Consider the following 24,246-nt stretch of genomic DNA (forward strand, 5'->3'; position numbering starts at 1 on the left):
CTTGGATTTAAGCTCCCTAGCTCCTAGTTAAGCTTGCATATGTTGGCAGACAAACACAGAGGAAAGCATTTACCTGCTTCCTCTAGTCTGCTCTCTACTGCAGAGTCCAAGGACATGTTTGAGCTATTTATTATCAAGAAATGCTGTTCAATGTAAGGACAATGTTCCAATAACCTCCCCAGACTTGGCTCTTTTCTATGTCCAAGCACCCAGATGCTGATGCTGGCTGCCAATACTAGACTACAGGACCCATTCCAGCTCCTTTTCAAATCCCGAAGTGCCGGCATACGCTCCTTTGGCTGGATTTGCAAGGGCCCAGCCATCTGTGTATCTGCAGAGTGTCTCTGATGTAGGTATAACATGAAAATATTTAGCCTTTCCCATGCAGTTGGCAAATGCACTAGCTCAGGCTTGAGGAAATTCTGAACTTCTTTGCTTAGGGGCCTCCTTCCTTTTAATATTTTTAAAAATATTTGTGAGTCACAGCAAGAGGTAGGGAATGATATGCCTAACAGAGCTCCCAGCTCTGTCAGAAAAGCATTATTAAGAGGACACTATCAGGCTTTGTGAAAAGAGGAAAGATCAGGAACTGCTGGGTGACTTAATCTCTTGTGTCCCACCTATCCTATGAAGGTGCTGTTTTACTAAAACAGCTAGATCAAAGCTCCTAAAGAGGTTTCTGCTGTTAACTGTCTCCTGAAAGCTGTTGACCTTGAGACTGGAACAATTAAATGAAATGTGAAGCACCTCCTCAAACAGATATTTTTCCTTCTCTGTCCTACATCACCTAACCACACAGTAGTATGAAGTTACACACTTGGGAGAGCTTTTTGTAATAAAGAACATCCTGAACTGCATGAAGATACTGCCCTGATACATATTTTTTTCTCTCGTCTTAAGTAGACACATACCTTGTAAGTCCTAGGAATGAATGTATGAGCTCTCCCATAAGTATCTCCCATATGTATGATAGAGACAAAACCCAGATTGGACTGGCGCACTTTGAAAAGCAGCTGCTGTATCAGGTATGCAATGTGAGACTCTTGGAATTGTTTTTCTGAATACTAAATGTGGAAAATATCAATTGAAACTGCACTTAGTCCCTCTGAAGAAATCAGCTTCTGAATGCCTTCAAGTCAGTACTCAAATTAAACAGCTTCATATTAGAGATAATTAAAATATATTGCTTAAAAATAATCTGATCTTTTATGTCCCTATTCAGAATCCACCACTACAAACTCCTGTGCAAAAAACTTGTAAGCATGCTTGCAGTGTACATGTCCTAGAGATGTGCAGCCAGATCTTTGGTGGATGTCACTTGGCAGGCCTTTGCTCCAGTTAACTGGAGCTGTACCAAATCATATTGCTGAAGAGCTGGAACATACTGCTTATAAACTTCTGAAAAAGGCAAGTTAAATAGCTTGTATGCACCTGGAGAGATTAATTTCCATGTTTTTCAAAGTATGAAAACTGTATTTTCTTTGAGGAGTGGTCCTTCACAAAACTATTATGCCAGCCCTGTGCCAGCACTAGATACGAATATACCCTGGTTTAATTCCCACCATCTCTGCTATCTGTGAGTAGAGAAGATACGGCACAAGGAAGACAATTTTTTTTTTAAGTGTTTTTCTTAGAATGGCATATCACTTTAATTTTTACATTTGACAAAAGGCTTCTACTTGTAATCTATCAGAGGAAAACAAAAAGCAGTAACAAATCCCACTGTGTTACCAGCCAGAGGCAATGACTGTCGGCCTCTGCAAACAATACATAGTTAGAGGAACTTGCTGTGTTCCATTTTGTAAACGTGGTACAAGGAGTGAGTTGCAGCGAGAGCACAGCAACCAATAACTCTTGATCACTAAAAGATTTTTCATTAGCCAGTTCTACAATAAATTAACTAGAGAAGTGTAAAGGTTGTTTTCAACAATTTATAAACACCCACCACAAGGAACTAGAGAAGACAGTTCATCTTTTCACTTAACTTTTTTACTTACCCTCCGATGAAACTTTAATAAGTACAAAGGCTGGTCAATACTCCCAGAAATGAATGCTGTGCACCTGTGTAACCAAGAAACACATTTCATCTGTCAGAAAACAACTTTTAAAACACTTCAGACATAAACTTCCTTCAGCTGCTTACCTGTGTAGGTTCCTGTTTGCCAGATTCAATGTACCACAAAAGGCTACTGGTGTTTCAAAAGGGATCTGTCACCTTGCCAAACATTTAAGTGGTAGCAAACCCAGCAGAGGTACTTTCAAATTTCCCCAGAGAATTCTGAAAGTCTTGATTTGGTTTGACTTCGATAGTGCACCCTATGTCTCATCAGTTATCCAGCACAGGGCTACTATCTGCCTTCCCAAAGCACGAGTTATTAGCACTGCCCTGATCCTTTCACCAAGTGATCCCTGTATCTAACGCGGAAGGAGTCGGTCAGAGGAGAAAGCACCAGTATCCCCCAGTTGCTAGGTAACAAGCAGGGAGATCCTGACCTGAATTCTTAGTGGAGGCTGATGTTGCTCAGGAAGCTTAGCTGGGTCCCTCCTGGAAAGGGAGGGCCATGCCAAAAAGTTCCTCCTGGCTTTGCAAAGGCCATGGCGTAACATCCCGCAGGACAAAGGGACAGCAGCTGAGCTATTTTTATGACAAAAAGGCACCTGTTCTGAAAATAGGAACACATGCAAAAACGGAGGGTGAATTTTTTGCTCCTTGTGCCAATGAAACTAGAATGTTTTTAACATTAAAATGATATTCTTCTATTTCAAATCTGGACATTAGATAAAGTGGAAGAAGCCACCCATCATGTGCACAGCCTCAACGTTAACAAATGCAACGACAGAATATTAAGCATATGAAAGTAAAAAAATACAGGTTATCTCAGACATGTATGCTATGAACCATAACATAGAAAACTGAAGAGAAGCAAATCAGGAAGTTAGTGATGACAGAAGAACTCTGCATTTTCTGTCCGTGTAAATATTTTGAGTTACTGCCATGGCACTGTATTAATTACTCTATTCACCTTGCAAACTCCTCAGGATGTATTTTCAAAAAGAAGAAAAGTAAGGGCTGAGCTAGACCTGATGTTTCTCTAGGTCCCTTGAATGGGGTATACCTGACCCTAGTCAACCTGTATAGTGAGTGTAAGGAAATAATGCCTCCTCATATGCAGCATAATACAAATGTTGAAGACCCAATTATCTGGAAAAAATGCCTGTTTGCTTTCTACTGACTCCAAGGAACATCTTGGTAAATGAAAGCAATGCTGTGACCACCACGTGTGGCATGGCTCCCACAGGCTGGAGGGGCCTGTGAGGCTGGGAGGGCTGAGGGGTATCGGTGCAGAAACAAATCTTTTCACTCCAGCTGGCTGCTTCGCATCTGGGCACATTCTCGTGTGTGGGCAGCTCCCTCCTTGCTCAAGTAGGTTCTGCCAGTCCCAAACAGGAATATCTATGAGGACGTGCAGCTCAGCCAGGGTAGTAGCTCCCCTATCACCTTTGTAGGGCACACTCTCTGCAGGAGAGATTTGCAGTGGGTATACCTGCCACGCAGCAACCACATGGGCAAAAGCTCTTTTAAAGAGGGGTCTCAGGCATAGGAAGACTGGCCTGTCATGTCTTGAGAAGTGCAGCTATGACCTTAAAAGGGAATTACTCCACAGCAACCTTTTATCTGGTAGAAACAAAGCAATGCTTTAATGGAAAGGAAATGCACACAAGTGTCTTTGCAGAATGCCAGCCCAGCTCAGCTATACAATGGCACATCTAATGCTTACTCCTAATGCACGTAGTGTGGCCCCAAAAAAGACTGTCCTTTGATATAGCCAGGTTCAGTGTGTTCAGCACAGGCTCCTGGTCAGAAAGCAGTCTCTTAGCTATGCTTGAAATCTCTCCCTCCCCCATAAATGTCCATATTTACCCAGGGAATCAGTCTATCCCTGCAGCAATTATAACTGTCCAAAAGCAGATGAGTATTAACGTGCTCCAAGTACCTTTCTGAACAAGTGCCAAAACCCATCACGTTAATAGGAAAATTATAGTTCTTTTGTTCATTTCCCTTCTCTCATTTTATTGCAGAAACAGGAGGAGCTCAGTGTTAAGTCCTATCCCAAAAGCACTTAAATTGTCAGACAAAATAGTTACGGATGTCATGACCTGAATTCAGCAAAGCTGAATTAATTCAGGCTTTAAATAGAGTCACAATAAAAAAAAAAAACCAAAAACATATAGATAACCAAGAGACATTGGGAGGAAACAAACTGAAATTTTAAGATGTTAAATATATACTCACCTGCTGCTAAAGAAAAGCTGATCATGTAACAACACTGAGCGCAAACTGGACATCACAGCTCTGTGCAGTGCAACTGATTTTTAAGTAGTCCAGATATCCTGAAACAATTTTCTGACGAAAGGCCATCTTACAGATATCATCACCAGAAGGCAAAACAATGCAGAGAATCTGCTCATAGAAATATTTGTATTTTAGATAGCACTAGATTAATTTTTTTACTATAGATTCTGCTTTTTGGTACTTTAGTGCATCTTTTCCTACAAATTCTTCCAAATGGCCCTAATGTACAGCAATGCAACAAGCTGACACTAAATAGCAAAAATTGGAGAAAACAGAGGAAGCTTGGCAAAATGAAAGGTGCAGCCAATATAAGCTTTTAATAACAAGGTCCTTAATAGAGACAAAAAGAAATTAAAAGACTCAAGTATGGTAGATTTGAGAAGAAATGGAGAATTGCTGAGCCCAAGAGAGAGGAAGACAGAAAACCTCTAAGGGACAAGAACTTAGATGTGAAAGGGGAGAAGGAAGATGAGAAAAATACTTCAGATTTTTCTGAACACAGACTGAAGGGCAATTGTGAAGACCAGAAAGAGAGCCATGGGAGATGCTTCAGGTAGGTGCCAGAATCCAGTGATCTCCTGGCCACAGATGAGCAAATGGCTTAGTCAGTGATTTGTCATTGACACTCTTGGCAAAGCTACTGTAGGGCCATTGATTTAAACTTCTGTGCAGAAAAGCGAGTACAAATAGTACATGGATCAGAGTGATAGACAATTAAACAATGAGAACTGCAACACAATAAAGCAGTTTTATATAAAAGTTAAAAAAAGGATGTAGATGGTGACAGCTGTTGGAAATGCCAATTCCAGGGAGAGCCCAAACTGGGCACCTTTCCACTCTCTGAACATTTCCTCTGATCATGTCTTGATCAGTAAAAATGGGTAAGTAGTAAAATGGATCAGGGTGGGGTACAGAAAATCCATTCCATGGTGTTAAAAATAACCTGTTACATCTTCCTGTTGTCTAAACTGGCATAACTCCATTGGTTTCATATGATGCCAGCTTAAGATCTGGTCAAATGCAATGAGTAAGAGGAAGCTGGCAGTGCCCCTTACATGTTTCCCTTTGCCCGCAGGCAAGTTTCAGCAAAGTGTGTCTATTCCAGGGGAAGATACTTAATAAAGGATTTAATCTTCCTGATGAATATGAAGGATGCCAGAGTACCAAACCTGTCAAACACACCTTGCAACAAAACACATTTTTAAAAATTTGCTTTATTCAGCTCTATTTTTGTTAAGTCATGCAAAAGGGAGAATTCTAAATTGCCTGACTTCAACCACTGGAAGTCAAACGCTCCTGTACAAATCTCACTGCAGAAGTGTAGTATCTCAGTAACTGAGATCTTATATAATCCGGTCACATCTCCACACACATCAGGAACACAGTGCCGAGAAGTCTCCCGGTTGTTCAGCCACAGAAGGAGCTGCGTGAAGCACTGATTCACGCTGATGAATTGTAACCAAGCAACACTGCCAGCATCTCTCCAACCCATTGTTCAACTGAGCTGAGGAGAACAGCAGCAGAACAGCACTGAAAATCTGCCAAACTTCGACTTCAATTAAAGAATACCATCCCTCTAACACTAGATATAGTAAATTCTTTAACCAAACTTTAACAGAAATAAACTGTTACTTCTCTCTCAGTAAAAAGATTATGTCATGCCTGAAGGCAGCAAATTAATTTCTGTGCATCCATGACCTCTTGTAAATCATCTTTACAAAAGAAACCGTTCAAATTCACTTTACACAGAAAATGAAGGGCAATGAATTATTCATCTGAGCAGAGGGACAGAAATACTGCCTTTTTTTGGTTTGGCTATTGGATGCTGAGGGAAACTAAAGACAACTTTCTCAGATACAGTAACTAATCAGCAGCAACACAGACGAGGTGGAAAGGAAGTAGATACTTGAAAATTTTGTTCACTGAGAGTTAGCAACTTTTTTCCACCTAAGCATCTGAAACCAACAGTTAATGCAAGTAATACAGCTACTACACCATTGATATGAACCTTATTATCATCAGAGGCATTAAAAAATTAGGTTGCAATACTGATATTTTTTCTTTTATTGTGGTTAAGTCTGAGGGGTTGGATTATTTGTCGTGTTTAATGCCACCAGCCTCGATAGCAAGAACAAAATTCACTGTAAAATTATCCATTCTTGCTCTTCATGGAAATAAGAAGATGACACAGTCTGCCAACAAGACTGTTGGTTTCTAGAGAATTTAAATTTTTTAGATGTCCCACAGTATCCTCATTTCACCAGAAAAAAAAAATCACATGTATAAATTAAGAATAACATACAGAATTGACTTGTTCTTATAACGCAAAAGACAGGCTTGCAGTTGTAGGCATTTCTCAGAGCACAAAAACCAAAAGCACTGACCTGTGAAACAGAAATAGTAATAACATCTGCTAGATTTCTGGGCTCTGAAATCACATTCCCTGAGAGCAAGTTTCCAAACTTATGTAAGATACCACTTCCCTTTTCAATGGATTATGCTTCTCTTTTGAAACTTTACTTAAAAGCCTGAGTGTAAAACCACATATATCTTTCTTCTCCAGGAATTAAAGTAGTAGAGCAAAGTTACAAACTGCCATGACATTGGCATAAAAATAGATTTATTAATGTCTCTCCAAATTTGTGATATCCTAGAATGACTTGGGTTGGAAGGGACATTAAAGATCATCTATTTCCAACCACCTTGCCATGGGCAGGGACACCTTCCACTAGACCCAGCTGCTGCAAGCCCCATCCAACCTGGCCTTGAATACTTCCAGGGATGGGGCATCCACAACTTACATTAGATCACCCTCTTTCCTTACTCCCTGCTTTTCTTTCTAGGCTTTATTTACAAACCAGGTTCCTAGATATGGTCTTCTCAATCCCACCATGGGGAAATCAAGCAGTCCTGTATTCACTGTTTTACATAGAGGATCACCAGGATTTCACACAGGCAGGAATGCTGCTGCTTGGGTTCTCTGTACTTGACAGTTTAGGGTCCTTCTTATAAGTCCTCAACACTGCCACAGGTTTTGACACTATACAGTACACTCCCTAGAGGGTCAAAGTCTGCTCTCCCTTGGCATGAGTGTGAGCAGATATTTAAAGCAGAACTTGCTCTCCCCTTCTTCTTTCCCCTCCTATGTTTGCCAGATGCCTTTATTTAATGTCTGTTCCCTGGATTGGCTCTTAGATTGATTTCTTCCCTCTACATTTGCCATCTGCTGGTCCAAACAGCTAAACAATACACTTCTCAATCTCATAGCATTGATTCATTCTTGCTGTCAACTTGGCATCCAAAATAGTATGGCAGGTCTGGGTAAGGCCTTGCTCCACCAACAGGAATTTTCTCCTTGTACCTTTGCAAGCTGTTATCGCAGGAGCAAAGTTTTTAAGAGGGAACAAAGTCAAAGTGAGAGACAGGTACCGAGAGGAACTGAACCACGTTGTCTTGATAACAGGAAGTGGTCTGTGTTGTGGCTATTTCTTGGAAGCAGGATTTGCAGCCCAGGCAGCTGGGTGTGGCTTTGTACAAAGAGAAGACATCAAACCGTATAGCAGCTAATGGCATGTGCACTTCCAAAAGAAACAAATACTTTGTGGAAAAAAGCTTGACTTAGAGCCTTTGCATCCTTTTCCAGAGTCCTCAGCAACTGTCTTCCTCTCTCCAGTGAAAATTTATGAGGACTCCTGTGAAATAATTGGTGTGAATATGGGCACCACGCCTGTGCTCTGCAGGGTACACAGCCTGGGCAGCACTACAGGGGGAAGGTCAGAACAAGGGTTTACAAAACTGCAACAGCAGCTGGCTGGGAAGGGTGTGAGGAAGAGGACAGAGGTAGCACAGAAAGAGGAGGAAAGGAAAGGTGCCAAAAAGTCTTGTTATGACCCCACCTAAATGCTTAACAGCAAGGTATTACTGAGTTGCCTAAATGTGCGTGTTTTACCCGTCCTGTTACATTAAACTCAGAATGTTTTAGAGACGAGTCTGTCTCTTGAGTGTTTGCACAGTTCAAAGCACAATAGCTCCTTGTGCTGGCTGAGTCCTTTGAATGCTGCAAGAATACAATTAAATAATAGGAGCAGTAAAAAGCTTCATCCTATTCATACTTGAGAAGATCTTGCATGGCTCTGGACAAATCGCAGCCACAGCAACACTCAATAAACACATTTTCTAATCCTCTCATTATTATCGTTGCTTTCTCTTAAAGGTATTTTAAAGAGAGAAAAACCCATTCCTTTCATGAAAAAATATGTATTTCATTTAATATCTGAATGCCACAAAAGACTAACAGTGTAAGTGAATAAAAGCTTGAGAATTCCTGGTTCAATGCTTCTCCGTATGCTTAAATTTGCATATACACTTGCCTTTTTATGTTTCTCCTGTGATTTTGGTGGCTCAGCTGACATCCAAATAGCCTGCCTGCTCTCAACTTTGCATCCCATGGTGACGTAAGTGGGAACAGTGTGAGGTCTGCAGGGTCTCAATCTCTTAATGTTTAGATAAATGCTGACACTACAGAGCTGGTCCTAGTTTTCCAGAGCTTCCAACCTGTTATGAATCTAATAGAGAAAACCCAGCACTTCAGTGTTCTTGGTCTTAGCAGCTCTGATCCAATGCCCGTTGAAGCCAAAAGAAGGGTTCCTTAATTACCCAGTTAGTGTCAAATCAAGCTCAATTAGACTCAAGTGCCATTGAAGAACAAGATGTAAACACAAATTCCTTCACTGCTGAACTGTACAGCACCAACCTGCCTGCTCCAGGTCTTCGTGTAACCTGATACTTCATACACCACCCAGTGTTCAAGGGAGTGGTGCTGAGAAACACTTCCTGAAATTCCCAAGCTGCTTTAGCTGCTTCACGTTGCTAGTTCACAATGAGATTGCTGGTTGTCACCACCATGAATGGAAGGATAAAAATTCAGTGTTAAGTTATGAAATGTTACATCTGCTCAAGAAGGCAGAACCACCAGCCAAAACCAGTGTGTCACAGAAATGTGTAAAACAGCACCAGATTTAGCCAGATCCAGCACAAGCCAGGTTTATATTTGAAAGCTGCACTGGTACAGATGTTAGTAGGTGTATGAATAAAGGAGCAGAAGATTGTACCACCAGTCTGCATATCCATGGTAACAAAGAGAGGATCTCCTGGAAAAGAAGTTGTGAGTGGGGTAACAAAGGAGCTTTATTCTTTTCCCCTTTGCCTTAAGGCTAAATAGCTTTCACACTATCTAGCAAGATTATTTAGGCTGGGGCCATGTTCATCCCTGGATTACAAGAGCAATGAGAAAAAAGAACAATATGGCACCTTCAGCCCTCAGAGCACTTGTCTAGCTTGCACTGTGGTCCATGTCTCTGCATGTTCACAGCTGTTGTTCCACCTAGGCTGAAGTTGATGCAAACACACCCAGCTACACTACAAACAACCCTCTATAGTAGACAATACAGAACAGTACCCAAGACATACACTGGTGAGTTGGGGTGTGCAAGCTAAAGAAAGAAACAGTGGCCTGCTATGCAGCTCTCAGTATACAGTATTTAGGCATGAATCGGAATCGTTTAGGTTGGAAAAGATTCTAAAGGTCATTGAGTCCAACCACTAACCTAGCATTGCTAAGTACCAGTATTGCTCATTTCTCTTTATATATATATGTTCTGAATACATTTATGATGACACAATTGCATCCACTCTAGGCCAGGTTTAACAACTTTTACTGTCTTGTAACTACTCATAAAAATTCCATTACTACTGAAGGACAATGTCCAGAGAAAGAATGACCGATTGCAGAACCAATTAAGTTACTGGGATTTCCATGCAACACACAGGGATACCAGTGTCCTCACATGTGTGCCTATTCCATCACTCATGGTTCAAAGGGCAACTCCTTGAGCTCCCACTCCAAACTACACTCACATCTCTGTCCACTTCCTTACAGCCATCATTTGGGCAAGAGGGAGGTGCTGCAGCCGGCACTGACTGAGCCCATGTGGACTGGATTCTGGGTACCTGCATGCTGAGCTGCCAGGCAGGGGGTCAAAGAGAACAAAAGAAATAGGCACCATCTGCCCTACTGCTATATGTAACCTCTGAAGCAAAGGGATGAAAAATTGTTGCAAATACAGTTATTTTTAATAATCTCCTTTTTTTATCCTCCTGCCTCCAACAAAAATTCCAGTTTATCCATTTATGAGTCTGAAGCTCTCTGCTCATGGTCCATTTCTCTTGCTCCTTCCTGGTCCAGGTTCTTCCTGGTCTTCACAATAGGCAAGAAAAAGTGACTTCAAAAAGAAAGGACAACAGAAAGTAAACCAAGGCAATAAAACCTTAACATACCCAAAAACTCATCTGAACATCCAAACAGGAGCAGAAAAGCTCCTTCTTCTTTTTAAATCCATCTTTTGTTTCCATGCTACAAGGTATGTTTTTTAATAGTTTGTTCTAAAATAAGTTGGGAGTGGTCTTTTTACTAACTATTGTATGATTTGATAATTATATAGCAGAGCAAACTACTTTCCTAATCTCAAATAAACTCTTAAATTCTACAGTGCCTTTAACAAAATGGGGCTTAAATACCTTTTATTTTTTTCCAATGTCATGTATGCCTAGGAGAAAGCAATTTTTCCTCTATTTAAGTTGGTCTTGAAAGTCTTAGAATTGACAGTTGCATATAAACAATTTACATCCTCACTTTTACAGCTACATGAAATAGTATTAATTTATGCAGTACACAATGTCTTGATTTCCTGATTAACTTCCCTTCAGGCTTTCACTGTAAGTCAGTGATATTTTATTAGAGATGAGATAACAGTGATACTTGTATTAATTTCCTTCATTACATTCAGTTGCTTGTAACTTTGGTGGGTGGTGTAACTTTTAGGTCTTTTGAGTGGGGGGACAAAAGGATTAATAGCTTGTGATGGTGTAATTGGAGTGTCCACCCCACAAACAAGAGGTAGGTTATGGTTGCACAATGAACCTTGGTTCTGACACGCTCAAGCTTGGGGTTTGACTCAGCAAAGTAAATAAAGCTCTTTTCAAGCAGTCTGCACAAAGTTGTCAGGGCGTTCTGGTTTAACACGCAGCACAATATCACGCATTATACATGCAATGGAATTAATTAATATGTTTAAAAACTGTCAACTGCCAGGTGTAAGCACTTCAATCTGCTGTTCCTAAGCAAAGTGGCTGAGAGTTTAATAAAAAACATCAGAAAGATTAGGTAAAATTTCAACATAATTTTGATTATGAACCTTCTCATATAAGTAGACCCCTTGCATGTTCCTGTTGCAGTAGCTCTCTTACCTCCACTAGCAAATGGCTTTTCCTTCCTCACCCTTAGCTATTAAAATAGATATTGTATCCAGATCACTACAGGCTGCTGTGGAATATAAAGTTTTAATGACACCACAGCAGACTCTTGGGCTGAGCTTATAAGAGCTCTCAGTTTTAGTCCAAATCTAATAGTAAAGTAAATAGAGTTAGGATGATGCTCAGTGCTACTGTAAATTCCAACCACATTCCATCTTGGAAAATGAATGGAGAAAAAAAATGGTGTAACCACTTATAAATGTTATGATGAAAACTAGATTGGTCACTTTTATTTTGCCCTAGGCTTCGGAAACAGAGGCCATTAAAATAACAGCTAGTCTGATAGAAAAGCTAGGCAGAAATGAGGCTTTATATTGTGGAGATACAGCAGACAAAATGTAGTGCTGTAGGAGCAGACATGGTTTTAAAAAACAATAAAATACTTTTCATCAGAATTCGCAAATTCATTTTGTGGAGATGGAGTCAGGAAGCCCTTGCTGGACATTCCCACCACCACCAACCACAGATCCAAAGTCCCCATGAACCCAACAGAAGGTTCATACTGAGCTGTACCTATTTGCACACACGGTCCTCTTTTATACTGTGATTAAGCTACAGCTTGTGATTTTGTTCAGAATAAGACTGCAAAGCAGCTAAGCTGGTTACTAAACCAGACTGTTGAAGCAAGTGTGTAAAAATTACAGAGTTCAACTTAAAGGTCACAGTCTAATTGCCAGTATTTTACTTTGAATAAGGAACTTGCTGACACAGGCTCACTGCAAGAGTTGCAGAGGATATTTCTGCGAAGTTTCAAGAAAACTGACTAAAAATCTCTTGACAATTTAGTGTTCTCTGCTCACAGAGTCATTTTGCATCAGATTCACAGGACTAGCTTTTACTAAAAAAAATCCTCTCACCATGACAAAGGTTGTGGAAACAACCTCTTTAGAGTAAACAGCCCTTCCTTAAAGCACTCCATCAGTCCAAACAGAAACCCTCATATGCTTGTGCTAACAGTGTCAAGTTACACCAGAGATGGTAACCAGCTTAAAGAGCATAATTTTGTCAAAACAATAGGCCAGCTACCATTATCCTTCCCTATACTGTGGACTCACTGCAAATGTCAGAGAAGCCAGACCATTTACCTGGTTCAGATATCTCCAAAATGGACTAACCTTCAGTCCCATAAAACTGAACTTGGCTTGTTCAAGAGTTGAAGCCCACCTGGGGATCCTGGAATATCAGATATGTGGTACTATATTATTACAAACCCAGGATTTCAACTTGTTTCTAGGAAAGAAATGTCTTTCTTTTTCTCCTATCTTCTTCCACTGTTAAATTTCAAGCTAATAACCCATTGTTGTGACTGAGCAAAGCATTACTGAAGCAATGGCTACAATTCAAAGCAAGTGTAAAATGCAACAGAGCTTCCTTATCCATGAACGTAATGAGAGCGACAGAACCATCATCTGTAGATGCATGGCAAGACCAAAGAAGCAACTGATGTTGTGGGTCAGAAGAGACTTCCCTTAAGATTACTATCACAAATGCAGGTATTTGCATGGAAGAGATGTCTCTGCAGGAAAGAAGAAAGCAAGGAAGGAGAAACTCTGCTGAAAAAACAGTAGTAAAGTCAGCAGAAAGTATGAGAGAAAGGGAGAATAGTTGTAGAAAAAAATTCCCTGAAAAGGCCTAATGACAGCATTACTTCATGTGGCAGAACAAAGTAGTAAGTGATGCTCAGAGAAGCCTCCCTCCTCTTCGTTGCATTCTACTTCATCCATGGAATCAAGGTTTGCTTTGGTTTTTCAATTATCAGGATTGGATCTGGCTTCATCAGTAGATCAACATTAGCTAAAAGTTATTAAAAATTGCCTGGTTTTGACCTAAGTTTTTACAGCCTCAGATCTCAAGCAAATCCAGGGACACAAGCCCAATTCTGACCTTGCAGCAGTTCCTTGTTCTGTCTTGCCCACTTACAGTTTTATTCACACACTTTGTGTTCTCAACTGCTTGTGCAAAAGTGGAAGAAGTAGCAGCAGCAGAATGACTTTCAGGTGGGTTTTGTTGATTTCTTTCACAGCTGTGGCAAGAATTAATAAAGGCAAACTCATCAAAATACAGTAGTGAGCCTGTTCTACAGCCACGAGGCCAGAGACGGGACAACAGCTATGCACCATGCAAACCACTGGGAACCCACACTCACTTGAGCTGGGCTAGAAGGCCCCCTTCTCCTGTGCTGAACTCCATCCATCTTTCACACACCAGTAATGCTCCTTGCTGTATTTGCATTCCAGCTTACCAGACACATTACCTTCACTCCATCTCAGCACCCAAAACACCGCTCCTTTGACACGTATACAGGGGAAGAATGTACCTGAGAAATTCTGTCCAGCAGAGAGAAGGAGATTTCCTGAAGTCCCTTAGGTTTCTCAGCTGACTGCAGGATGTGCCACCACTTCTCAAAACTAATCAGCTGTTCCAGAGAAACATGCAACTTATGAGGAGAATGTGTCAATTCATTCACCATATATGCTCCTTTACAAATATGTAACACAGATTGGAACTGACATTCAAGATGACCCACACCCTATATAAGCCTCACAAAAACTGCCTAGTTATTCACTTTTCCAGCTTGCCAAACTAAGTCTCCATACTCAGTGTCAAGCTAAAACATTTGTTAAAATAATTCTTGGCTTCCTTCCACTCCAAACAAATTCATCAGACAGATATTTCAACTCATTTTTGACTCAAGCAAGCAGAAGTAGGAAGGTACAAAAGAAGAGATGTAAGATCCTTCATTAGTTAAAATATGATTTTTTTGGTACATATTTTTCTTCCACATAAGGATAATGGAAGGTTTCGGCTATTTTTGAGGTCACTGTCTCCAATTAAGAGAAATGCACGAGCTTTAAACAAATCAGACAACCGTGGAACAATTTTAATCCCTGACTGAATAAATCCCTTGGGGGACCTGGCTGCAGAGAAATCAATGGGCAATTCTATTAAGCCTTAGCAGCAAATAAGGCACAATCTGGCTTCTACAATGGACCTCAAAGCCACAGATCCTGTCATAAGAATTTATCAGATTCGTGTGATCAGTCATCAGTGTACAGAGCCCGATTATACACAGAATTTCTTCTGCTTACAGCAGCTGTTGGAACAGCATTGTCTCTAGATCATCTTTGAGTGAGGGGCTATAATCTTATGCAGAAAAATGACAGTAATAAGTGTTAGCTGGGTGAATACTCATTTATTCCAGTGAACTCCTACCCTTATCAGCACCCTGCTGCCCACTGACCTCACCTCTAGCTCAGAAGTGTTAATAGAAGTGTCAGCTGTGACTGTGAGAAGCTCAGCATTTGCTCCCACAGCCTTTCACAGCAACGTATAAATGACCTCCTTTGCCCTACAGACTGGAAGTGCTCTCTCTAGCTGTGGGATCAAACACAAATCATTCATATCATACTACAAAAATACACCACAGACTGGCACAGAAGATAGAACTGTGCTTTGAAAAAAAAAAAAAAATCATCAAAACCGAAGAGGCAACTTCCCCTCCTCCTCCATATACCTACATGCTGACCTGCTGACATCTCGCACAGCAAGGACAAAATCACTTTGCTTGATGTGATTGATACAGCCTAGGCCATATCTGGGAGCCTCTGCAGCAATACCTCAGGCTGCACCTGCAAATAAAACACTCTTGGGACTGCCCTGTGGCGCTGGAGACAGTGCTCGAAACCAGACTGCTAAACTCTCATGATCTTCCAAAGGGGCTGACTACATCCACTCTGCTTGTTGAAAACATTACCAGCCTATCCAACCAGGACCGTGTCCAGGGCTGTTCCAACAACGCAAGAAGACAGGTGACCAGTGACAATCTGATCCAGGAAAGTTCCCCACATTGTTCAGTAGCTGAGAGGCATCTTCCCTGTCCAGCTACCCAAACTGTTCAGATCTGAGGCATGTCCAAGGTGCATGACAGCTGCCTTCTCTGCTCACAGGACTAAATTTCCTTTCCTTGAAATCAAGGTATGTGAATAAAGAAAAAGGGTGAAAATAACACACATACAGCTACTACCCAGACAGAGCTGTGCTACAGACATGGCACACCCAGTGCTCAGAGTTCAGAAGTACTCACTCCAAGCATCCACTCTTTAGTTACAGAGAGTCAAGTTTTCACAGCCATTAAATGCTTAAAGATAGAGATGGGAGCTATCACTTCTTGCAATGAATAGCAATCCTTACCCAATAAAATGCACAGTAGGATTTTTAGGTTAGGTGCCTCAATCCTATTTCAGTTGAGCGGAATTATATCCCTGAAGATGCTAAAAGCATCTGTATTGAGATGCCTCTTTTATCCCTTGGCACCCAAACACGTCTCTAATCCATTTCACTGGCTTATGAAAGAAAGAAATACAGAAGTAATACTGCAAGTCTTTTCCTCCTTCTCCTGGGTAAATAAAAAATATCCTCTGCATATTTCAGCTTTGCAATCTCACTTCAAGTCTACCTCTGAGCACTAAAATGGAAGTCCTGTGGAAGCTGCTGAGGTAAATTTCAACACTGCCTGGTAGTATGAGACACAAGACAGGCAGAAATAGTTAAGTAGTTTAATTCACACTGGTTTGGCATTTGGCCAAAGGGGTTTTGTGGAAGTAATTAAAAAAAGGGAACCTTAAGTCACTAGAAGGAACAAATAATTTTCATAGTGACACTTTACTTTTCTTCCCCAGCATCCTTTCAGTGATGCACGTTATCCAGAACTCTGTAATCTGCAAAATCAATTTAAAACACCAATGTACAGATATCACATCACTCTAAAAAACTAAATTGGTAAAGAAACATAGCAGTCTTCATCTGTCCGTTCAGCAGCAATCAGATAAACTGGCTTTACAGTCTGGACCATATATTCATCTCACACAGATGTGAAAAAGGCTAAGCTACAAGATTAAATAAAAACCATATATACTGTCTACCACAACTCCTATTATTTTGAATCGATTCACTTTTGAGATAAGTACATATTCTAAGTGGATATTTGAGAGCAGTAAACTGTACAGTATCTTAACAAGTGGCTGCCGAGGAACAAGAAACCAATATGACTTCACTTCGATAATTTTGGACTGAGTGATTTTGGGGGAAGGCATCAGGATAAGAAAGAAAGTGTATCTGTGCCCTGCCAAATGGGTCTGACAGTTCTTCCTGTGCTGTTAGGAAAAAACCATAATTCTAATTTCTGCTACAAAGCAATTAGCATACTAGGAGAAAATTACAGTACACAGTGACACGAGATAATGCTCCACATTAACTGTTCCTATAAACCTTAAAGGCAAGTAAGAGGGACAACAGTAAAAAATGTTATCCTCCTTATTTTAACAAAATATGTCTTTTTCAGAGTTAACTTCCATGTACTCATGTTTGGAAGCCAGATCTAAAATACCTGAAATAGCCTCGATTTTCACAAACTGTTTAGCATTCCTCTCACTGAAAAAAATCAGTCTTTAGAGTACATCTGCCTTCAGTGTCCCAAAGACACTAGACACTTAGGAAAATTCAGGACACTTCACTGAAATACACTAACTTGTCTTTCTTCAAATATTCCTTTTTAAAATTCGGGGAGAACAGAACTGATGGGAATAGCATTTTCTTTTTCATGCTTGCATTATGTGCCAGTATAGCAAAATCCAGCCACCACTGGTAGCTTGAATGCACCAAGCAAGACATGGAGGAGGATCTCTGCAAGTCTGCATATTCATTCATGTTTACAAAACTGAGAACACAAAGGTCTAAGAGACTGATTGACCTATTTGAACTATTTGCTTAATTGACAATCAACTCCAGGTTTCTTAACTGCTCTTTCTGATTCACTGTCTTGTATATTTGTTCATGACACACTGTTGAAGGAACTAAGGGCTGATCTCTGGCTACAGACATCAAGTAAACTCTATTTTACTATGATACCTGTAGTCTTTCTGAACACCCCACTACCTCTGCACAGTTTTGATTTTTAAATTTCTAAAAATGGCACTGTTTTTCCTTTGCTAAAGAGTTCAACATCACCCCACTCACCAAGAGAAATGTCAAATAAAAGGTTTGGGCAACAAGCTTTCATCATCTTTCCTCTGTGATTTCCAGCCCCACCTAAAGATCTTCAGATGTTTGCCTGCCCTGATGTTCTCTGATGAAGACTCTGCTGTCAGCAGGTCTGAGAACAGGCAACTCCAAGGTGAATATCTAGCAAACTAGCATGAATGGTTACTTCCAAACAACAGAGAGCATGCCTGAACACACTACACAGCCAGCCTACACTGCAGAAGACAGGGATGGAAATCAAATCTGAAGTTTCTATGAGGCCTACTGGAGAACTCTCACCAGATACTTCTATATATACTTCATTTATGTTCTACTTCTGTACACTGATTAGTACCAGTGACATTAATTCTCTTCCTCTTCCAATGTTTTTCTGTACAATAGTTTTTTTATGCTAACCTATCATTAAATTAAAAACAGATCTCAAATAGGCCAGACATATATGTCTTTCATTGCAGAGCAACACACAAAGTGATGTAAATTCATAATCTCTCTGTTTTTTAGTCTTAAAAGTCAAGACCTAAGCCCTATGGATGTTTTGCTCAGCATTCCTAGCTATGGAACTGTCAACTCAATGGCGATGCATTAAACACTATATCAACTCAGAAGGCCTGTAGCTACAGAAATTAATTTCTTCCATTCTTATTTCCAGGAATGGAATTAGTTAGAAGGACAGACAGACGAGTGTCTGTCCCTCCTTAACCTGTGATTTGTCCAAGTACTTATGGAAACTCTTGCATATTTCCATGGTCAGCTGATACCGTGCAGCCCCTGAATCTGCCCCACCCCCTAATGCCTTGCACAAAGCTCTGTGAGACCGATTCCAGTATTAAGGAGAAAATGCTGCAACTGTAAGGTTTCACAAATTACTAATTGTGATGGCATACAGTGCCCCGAATCCTTTAAGTTCAACGTTATATTGTATTTACAGCTTCTTTGTTCAGTTCTAGAATATTTTCCATTTTAAGAAGGAAAGAAATCTACTCAAGTTTAGAATCAAATAAACCCCACAATTCTAAAATACAGTTAGCTGATAGCATTTTATAGACAATGAGTTAGAAGATTAAGTGGTTCCTCTGTTATTCTATTTTTCTCTAAATTGCAGAGTTGCCAAAGCTGATCTGATAAAAGAAGAATGACATGGAGAACAAGAAACTGTAATCTTCCCATCTCGCCACTTTCAGATACAAAGGAATAAAACTGGAACCTGTCTCCCCTGCCCAGAATTTTTATGTGCTAAAAAAAAAAAACCAACAAAACAAAACAAAGTATGCTGAGTTTTTAGCTTTTCAGGGATGCAATATTAAACAATGTCATTAAAAATAAGTTGACTTTTTAAAAAAATAAATTCCTTTGCTGTTTAAAAAAAAAAAGCAAAAGCAGAGCTGTTGTGTACTTTTATCCATAGAACAAACAAACTGTTTATGGAGACTGTAGCTTAGCAGTGTGAGCTGAAGCATTTTTTATAACACTGTCAAGAGTGTGTCTTGCCTGTAAACTCAGCCATCATACCTAAACCCCTAAGTGTATCCATAAAACAAAAAGCTGTATTGCAGTACAGTCAAGATACTTTCCTTGAAGGATTCCTTTCAAAGCTAGTTCTGCCTTAGCTTAGCAACAAACTTCATCAGAAAAACAGATGGTAGAGGACACCATTGAACGTATGTCCCAGCTTATGCACATGTGGGTTTTCCATACTCCTGGAGCTGACTGATGAAGTCTGCTCTGAAGATGCTGGGAGCATGGAGAACCATGGGCCCAAGAATTCTGAGAAACAAAATGTACTAGAAGAAATACAAAGAAATCACCGTCCTATTTTATCTCATTCTCTTTGAACATCGACTAACAGGCTAAAAAACTTTGCCCTAAATCAATACTCCAGTAATTACACTTAACTAGACTCATTCAAGGTCACAAAGAGTCAATGGTGTCAAACTGCTATAAAATCCCACTGTATCTTTTATACCTGTTTTGATGCTTATCTCTCTGAGTCATTGATTTAATCTTCCTTTTGAATTATTTCAAAATTCATCATAATTTAAGGCATCACCAATGAGTACAGTGAAATTTGCTCCCAGGGCATGTTTCAAACATGCTGTACTAAAGCAGATACACCATCTGCTGTTTAAAGGGCTCCAAGACAACTTTCTGTTAGTTAAATTCCTACAACTACTGGATAAAGTACTACTGCCAAGAGGAATTCTGTTGGCTCCCTCTGAGGCTATACAGGGTACAGGTATCAGGAGTAATGGGACTTGCAAGAGGTATGAACAAAGTAAAACGTTACCCTTGAAATCAAGACAATGATTATTTAAGTCTGAGCTTCAATAGAAACATCACTGCTGATTGTTTTCACAGAAACATCTACTAATATATTTACACTATTCTCCCAAACTAGACTGCTGTCTGTGTTTTCCCACGTGCCAGTAGACCCAGTTGCTTGGCTTTGAGCTGCCAAGATTTTTAGTTTCACCCTGTTATAACTCAAACAGATGTAGGCATTTTACACTCAGAATTTTACAACCCATGACGTTCACTCTTTATAGACACCAAAAAATGAAGTATTGTAGAATTACTGTACTGATTGCATTATTTACTTTTATGTTTAACTGTAAAACTTTCCATTTCAAATGTATTTCAGAGTGGTCAAAGACCCCTTTGCCTCATATTGCAATGTTCTACCCATATCCACCTCCAAAAAGTAATCAAATTTGATAGTGTATCAAGATCTTTCATGACACAGATTTTATGAGACTGTCTTAGCTTAGCCCTCTTCATGTGTAACGATGGAGTGAGAGAGGCTGCAGTACCACACTGAGAAGGCACAGAGGAGGAATTTGTGCCAGTATTTGCCAGTTCAAAAACATAAACTCAGAAGACCCAACTTTACCAAGCCAAAGCTGAATGATGGAGAAATACAATTCTGAAGGAGTTCTGTTGACTTTGGGATGAGTAGCAATCCACAGAAATGCTTCAGTACAGATAAAGCCATCTTCCTTAAGTGACAGTGTTGTCCATGAATGGATGTTTCACTGTAATAAAATGGGTAAACTAAATGGTCTCCTGCCCTGGCCGTTTTTGCATAGTCTTTCTTCTCTCTTTAATAATATAGAGCCATAAATCTCCTAGTAAGAGAAGACTGTATATTTAATACCTTGAAGACATTACATTTTATGACTGAATTTCCATCTTTCCTGTGATCGTTAACTCTCAAAGTATGCAAAGCTGGGAAATGAAGAAGCTTTTTCTGAGTGTGTTACAATCCTGGCACATACAACCTTGGTTCTACTGCCTTCCAACAAAGATTTCCATGTTCAAGCAGATGTCTTTCAGTATTTTGGTCTCAAACAAACCAGACACATTCAGTTCCTCAGCACCTACAGTTTCAAAAAGGGACTTCTAGGCATCTGAACAAAAAGATAAATGAACTGTGCATTGCTGTATATATACTACGTTTAATGAGCCAAAGCCAGGCCTTGCTGTTACGAAGCAAGACCTCAGAGGGCAAGACAACTGATGCACTCCAGCTGTGCAGGGCACTAGACAAGAGATCTGTGACAACAGTAGCAAAAGACTTGGAAGACACCTTCACTTTTTGCACAGCGAGTGTTCTGCAGGTTCCCATCTACAATGTGGATTGGTTATAATGCTCCAGTCAGAGAGTGGTTGTGCTAACAGAACACAGATCTGAAACCAAGAGTGGAACAGCTGGATGCGCTGCGAGTCAATGGCCATTTATTAAATCCTCACACAAAACAGGGAGAATTTGTCTCCGTGTTGTTAGACAAAGATGATTTCACTTTAGCCCTGCTGAATCTGAAACGCAGCTTTGCTACTGCAATAAATATTTGCCTGAGACATTTCCATAATTTAATCATATTTTCAGTTGCTCAGTAACAGTTCAGTGCCAGTCCTTGCTATTAAGGAGCTTGCTCTTTCCTCCTCTTTGCTCCTCTTTTATCATAACTGTAAATATTGAATCTGCCAGCCAAGTAATGTACAGCTGTGAATGCCCTGCACGAAGGGATAGCAGAGGCTGTCCGTACCACTACAAGCCACATGTGAGCAGAGCCCTTTTCTCTGGGGAGCTCAGCTGAGCTGCAGGCAGCAGGCACTCATATTCCCACGCACTACCTTAGAAGCAGCACTGCTGCACCCACTACTAAACAGTTTTATGGATTTTTTTCAAGAGAAGAGTCAGACTATATATATCTACAAGGAGACTTTATGCTAAAGAAAACATTTTTAATTAAAATCACAGTAGAATTAAAGTTCACAAGGTCACTGCAAAAGCAAAGAAACATGAGCTTCTACTGTCTATAAACTCTGACGTCTGTACACAGACAAACCAATTACCCATCACTATAAACAACCACAGACAGTTCCTACTTCATCACTGGATAAAGCAAAATGCATCTGCTCCCTTCCCTTTAATGGTAAGCCAACTCCTACCATGAAACCGCCTTCTTTCAATGATTAAAGAACTACAAGGCGAGTGCCAGTAATAAAGTTATATTTTTTTCCTCCTGTAATCTAATCTTTGCCCTGTAGAAACTGCTGATGAGCTCAGTTCCACTTAAAATTTACATAGAAACAATCCATATCATGTTGCATGGAAGAGGACTGTTGCCCCAGTGTTTACTGGCCCGGTGATACAAGGAATGAGAAATTACTCGGATGCAAAAATGATGTACAGTGTTGTATTAGTATCAAACAGGCTTTGATGCATGGTTGCTATTTTTGGAAGCTAATGATCTGTGAGTGATAAAGCAAATGAACTTTTTAATGATGACAAATACAGGAGAATGTACAGCACCGAGTGGAGAACACGACGTCAAATGAAGAAAGATTTATGGGAGCTAATTATGGTACATAAGATTTATAATGGAAAAAAGAGGAGAATAGGAAAAACTTGTAGAAGATCTTGTGTGTGTCCAGCTGGAATAACAATTTGCTTTCAGACAAAGAGATGGACTGTATAGTTTACTACATGCTTCTAGTTGATACTTACATTGCTTTGGTATTTATACACATATAAAGCGCAAGACATGCAGGATTTTATGCAATTTAAAACAAACTAGCTATAGAAAAAACTCGCTATAGAAAAAATGTAGTTTTTTAACTAGTGTGAAAATAAGCAAATAAATAGTATTTTATTGATATTAAATCTATGGGATATTTTTCAGTTAACTGTATGGCAAAACTGGCAGGGTGATGTTTCCACAATTAAAATTTCACTGCACTCTTAAAAATTTTTGAAGAGATTCCCACGCACTGACTTAAGATCCATCAGTGTCAATTAAAATTCAATGGACTAAATACACTATTGACAGCAAAGTTTGTCAACAGAAGCTAATGTAATAATGAAAGAAATTGATTTGCGGTATTTCAGATCCCATAACCAAAAATACATTAAAGAGGACGAAGAAGTCACAACATTTAAGGCAAACTTCGGGCCGGAGGGTCAGTCAGCATTTTGCAAGACAGGAATGGGAGAGGGTCAGAAAACATCCCCGCCAGCTGAGCTCAGCCTTCCCGAAAGAAGTTGGGATGGTGGGAGCACAGGCCTGTTCACCTCAATCTAATTCACACCTTTGACAAACCTGGAAACGTCGGTGGCGAAGGAACCACCTGTGCACATAGAAACCCGTGTCCATGTCCCACTACGTACCTTTCGCCTCTAAATTAAACGCCTTTTTTTGCTTCAGATTAAGCGTTTCCCTTCGCCTGCTCTCAGGAACACAAGCTCCGGAGGACACACGGGGAAGCAGAGCCCCCGCCCCCGACGGCCGCGGCTCGGCCAGAGGAGTCGCTTCCCGGCGGGTCTCCCCGCTGCCCTCACTCACCTGGAGCCCGCGCGAGGGGCGAGGCGGCGCGGCCCTGGCGGCAGGGGCGGCCCGCAGGGGAGCGGTGCCCGCGGCCGGCAGCGCCCGGGAGGCCACGGGGAGCGGGAGGATCGGGCGGCACCGGCCCATCCGAGCCGCGGACCTGCCGCCACCTGCCCGCGGCCCTGCCCCGCTCCTCCCGCCCGCCCGCCGCCACCTGGGGCGCAGGGCCCGCCCGCGGCCGCGGGGCCAAAGGCGAGGCGGGCCGGCCGCGCTGCCCCGGGGGCGGGCGGGGTGCGGCGCCCAGGTGTTTTCCGCCTGGGCAAAACACTGACCGCGCCGGGTCACAGACGTACGGGAGTGAGGAGAATGAGCGGAACGGGCGCTGTGAAGGGCCGATTTCACCGTTTTCCGCCTCGGCTTTCCTTTCCACTTGGCCCACCCGTAGTGGCTGAAGGTAGCGACGAGCCATCTCCAGGTTTTTGCTGGAGCGAGTTAAAGACTGTTGGAGGTGGCGGGGTAATTGCAGCGTGTAGCTACAGTCAGGATGTTTGTAGGGGTATCAGAGTGAAAGGCTCCAGCTGAAGTTGCTTGCAGCTGTGAATAGTCGTGCATTTGGATCTTCAAATGGTGTATTTGAAGCTTAGCTTCCATGCAAGA

The 24,246-nt window shown here is 41.0% G+C and overlaps 1 protein-coding gene across 5 annotated transcripts in view; it reads right to left on the reverse strand.

The window, feature by feature from the left end:
- Window positions 1-23,840, reverse strand: part of CRACDL (CRACD like) — a 62,554-nt gene extending 38,714 nt beyond the window's left edge. For 2 of the 5 annotated variants that reach the window (XM_051806816.1, XM_051806811.1), the window contains exons 1-2: window positions 23,608-23,840; window positions 1,998-2,061 (exon numbers count right to left, since the gene is read on the reverse strand). The gene's annotated coding sequence lies outside the window, so the exon portion shown is untranslated. Of the gene's footprint in view, window positions 1-1,997; window positions 2,062-2,143; window positions 4,463-23,607 lie in introns of all 5 variants that reach the window. The other 3 variants (XM_051806813.1, XM_051806815.1, XM_051806812.1) reach the window with 3 other exon arrangements.
- Window positions 23,841-24,246: the final 406 nt, after the last annotated feature.

The sequence above is a fragment of the Manacus candei genome, unplaced genomic scaffold, assembly GCF_025592945.1.
Source record: "Manacus candei isolate 608988 ecotype Guabito, Panama unplaced genomic scaffold, ASM2559294v1 h1tg000069l, whole genome shotgun sequence".
Taxonomy (NCBI): domain Eukaryota; kingdom Metazoa; phylum Chordata; class Aves; order Passeriformes; family Pipridae; genus Manacus; species Manacus candei.